At 48.8% G+C, this 3,420-nt stretch overlaps 1 non-coding gene across 1 annotated transcript; it reads left to right on the top strand.

Moving 5' to 3' along the window:
• Positions 1 to 2,780: 2,780 nt before the first annotated feature.
• Positions 2,781 to 2,899, top strand: LOC125117161 (5S ribosomal RNA). The gene has a single exon (XR_007132519.1). It is a non-coding gene; the product is annotated as a 5S ribosomal RNA (ribosomal RNA).
• Positions 2,900 to 3,420: the final 521 nt, after the last annotated feature.

Below are 3,420 nucleotides of genomic sequence, written 5' to 3'. Positions count from 1 at the left end.
TCTATGAAAATGCTTTTTGTCATAGTGACCCAGTTTCTCTTTTTTTTTCCTGTAACCATGACAAAGACTTTCCCTCATATTCAAAACTTTGATGAATTTAAAGCACAGGATAGGTATGTGATATGGGTGGCCTTTCTGTGTGGTTTCTTTCACTTAGGATGTAGTCAGTGTTCATGTTGTAGCATGTATCAGTACTTCACTTTTTCCTTTGTAATTAAAAACACATAACGTGGAGTTACCACTGGCACAATTCCATTGGCATCATCTTGAGAGGTCTGGGATCGAGGTTCCATCCCCAGCATGGCTCAGTGGTTTAAGGAAATGGTGTTGCCACAGCTGTGGCTTAAGTCACAACTGCAGCTCAGATCTAATCCCTGGCCCAGGAGCTCCATATGCTGAGGGGTGGGAAATAAAGCAAACAAAAATCATGACATAACAGTTCCATTTAAGCCACTATATGCTTACAGTTCTGTGGCATTCATTACATCTACAGTGCTGTTAAACTATCCCCACCATTCATCTGAGCTTTTCATTTTCCCCAAGTGAAATTGTACACATGAAATACTGATTCCTCTCAGCTCCTCCCAACCACTTTCTTTTTGTCTTTGAATTTGACTCATCTTGATACTTTTTTTCCCTTGTCCTTTTAGGGCTACACCTGCAGCATGTGAAAGTTCCCAGGTTAGGGGTCGAATCAGAGCTGTAACTGCCGGCCAGCCACAGCCACAACAGATCCGAGCAGAGTCTGCAACCTATACCACAGCTCATGGCACACTGATCTCTGACCCACTGATCAAGGCCAGGGATCAAACCCACATCCTCACGGATAATAGATTAGTTTCCCCTGCTCCCTAATGGGAACTCCCTGGATACCTTATGTAAGTGAAATCATGGAAGTAGTCCTTCTGTGACAGACTTATTTCACTTAACATAGTAACTTCAAGGTTCATCCACCTTGTATCATGTGTCAGATTCTCCTTAGTTTTCAAGGTTAAATATTTCCTTTTGTATATACCACATTCTATTTATTTGTTTCTGTGTCCATGGACTCTTGAGTTGCTTCCACCTTTTGTTATCATGAATGATGCTGTTATGAAAATGAATGAATGTGAATATGAATGCTTTTATGAATATAATGGAACAATGGGACAAATATCTCTTCCATTCCCTGCTTTAAAATATTTTGAGTAAATACCGTGAGGTGAAACTGATGGATCATATGTTAATTTTTTGTTTAGTTTTGTGAGGAACTACCACGTCATTTCCTCAGTTTCGTTTTCTCAGTGGCTGCACCATTTTACTCTGTTCATTTATATGGCAGTTCACAGAAGTTCCACATTTTGTTAATTGTTTCTACTTTTGGCTGTTGTGAACAGTGCTGCTATGAATATTCATGTACAACTTTTATTTGAACACCTGTTTTTATTTCATTTATTTATTTATTTATTGGCTGCCTGTGGCATATGGATCCAGGATCAGATCTGAGCCACAGCCTTGAACTAAGCTGGAGCTGTGGCAATGCAGCAATGCTGGATCCTTAACCCACTGTTCCAGGCTGGGGATCAAACACCTGTCCCAGCCCTAATAAGACACCAGCCAAACACCTGTTTGTTTGTTTGGGGTTTTTTTGTCTTTTTTATTTAACCTTTTTAGGTATGCACCTAGGGTATATGGAGGTTCCCATGCTAGGGGTTGAATTGGAGCTGTAGCGGCAACAGCCACAGCAATGCAGGATCCAAGCCGAGTTTGTGGACTACAGCGAAACGCTGGATTCTTTTTTTGCTTTTTAGAGCCGCATTGTGGCATATGGAAGTTCCCAGGCCAGGGGTCGAATCGGAGCTGTAGCTGCCAGCCTACGCCACAGCCATAGCAACGCAGGATCCAAGCCGCAACTGCGGACTACACCAGAGCTCATGGGTAATGACAGATCGCTGACCCACTGAGCAAGGCCCAGGATTGAACCTGCATCCACATGGATACTAGTAGGATTTGATCCCACAACAGGAACTCCTGAACACCAGATACTTAACGTGATTCTTAAGGTCAGGGATCGAACCCACGTTTTCACGGATACTAGTCATGTTCAGTAACAACTGAGCCACCACTGGAACTCTGAGAGCAACTATTTTTAAATCTGTGGTGTCTGGAGTTCCACTCATGGATCAGCAGGTAACATAACCGACTAGGATCCATGAGGATGAGGATTCCATCTCTGGCCTTACTCAGCGGGTTAAGGATCTGGTTTTGTCTTCAGCTACGGGATAATCTCAGACATGGCTCGGATCTGATGTTACTGTGCCTATGGTGTAGGATGGCACCTGAAGCTCCAATTGGATCCCTACAATGTGAACCTCCATATGCCAACGGTATGGGCCTAAAAAGCAAAAAAGAAAATCTTTGGTGTCTGTAACTTCGAGTGGAGTTGTTGAACCATACCAAACGGAACATTTACATCTTGGAAGAAATCTCCAACTATTATACGCTGCATTATTTTACACTTCCGGAAGTACTGATTAAAATAACGTTTACATAAAATACATCCCAAATTTACTACATTCTATTTGTCTTGATTAAAAAATTCTTGTGTATTTGAAATGCAATTTGAATATGGTACTAAGAGACAGAGAGACACAAAGTGAGGAGGGTCAATATCTTATGGGGGCGGGGGGGGAAGGGTCTGCGAACAAAAGGGAAACCAGACATGCAGGCCAACAACTGGCAGCCCGGAGGCCCGGAGGCGCGGCGGCGGGCTCTTGGGGCGGCGCGCGGCACCCTCCTCCGTCTACGGCCATACCACCCTGAACGCGCCCGATCTCGTCTGATCTCGGAAGCTAAGCAGGGTCGGGCCTGGTTAGTACTTGGATGGGAGACCGCCTGGGAATACCGGGTGCTGTAGGCTTTTTGCCTCCCTCTCCTTTAGGCGCCGCCGCCGCCGCCCCCTTCAGCGCACTTCACCGCCAGCCCCAGCGCCCCCTGCCCCGACTGCCCCTCCCGCCCCACCGTGCGGCGCGGCCAGCCAGTGGTCCGCGCCCGCAGGCGGCCTCATCCCAGCCCTTGGACCTCAGAGCCCCTGCCGCCGGCCCGGGCTCCCTCCGAAGGGCCTGGCCCACCGCACGCTGGCTGGCCTGTCGGCCGGCCGTGACCTGCCCGCTCGCCCCCCGCACAGCTGCTCCCCTCCTTCGCCCGGGACCCAAGGCCCGGCCCGGCCCCGCCCTTCGGCCGGATGGATGGACGGATATTGGCCCCGGCAGATGGACAGGCGGACGGTCGGTCGGCTGCCGGCCGGCTCTTGGAACCTGGGCCCCTCCATACTACCCATTTCCTGGGCCCTCCCGATCCAGGAAACCAGACGGGCGGGGCGTGGGCCGGCCAGGAGCCCTCAAGACAGTCCCGGGGGCGCGGCGCCGCCCAGAGGGGGCA

Source organism: Phacochoerus africanus, chromosome 15, assembly GCF_016906955.1.
Source record: "Phacochoerus africanus isolate WHEZ1 chromosome 15, ROS_Pafr_v1, whole genome shotgun sequence".
In the NCBI taxonomy this organism is placed as follows: Eukaryota; Metazoa; Chordata; class Mammalia; order Artiodactyla; family Suidae; genus Phacochoerus; species Phacochoerus africanus.
Note: the sequence above shows the minus strand (reverse complement) of the source record. Positions and strands in the feature narration are given on the sequence as shown.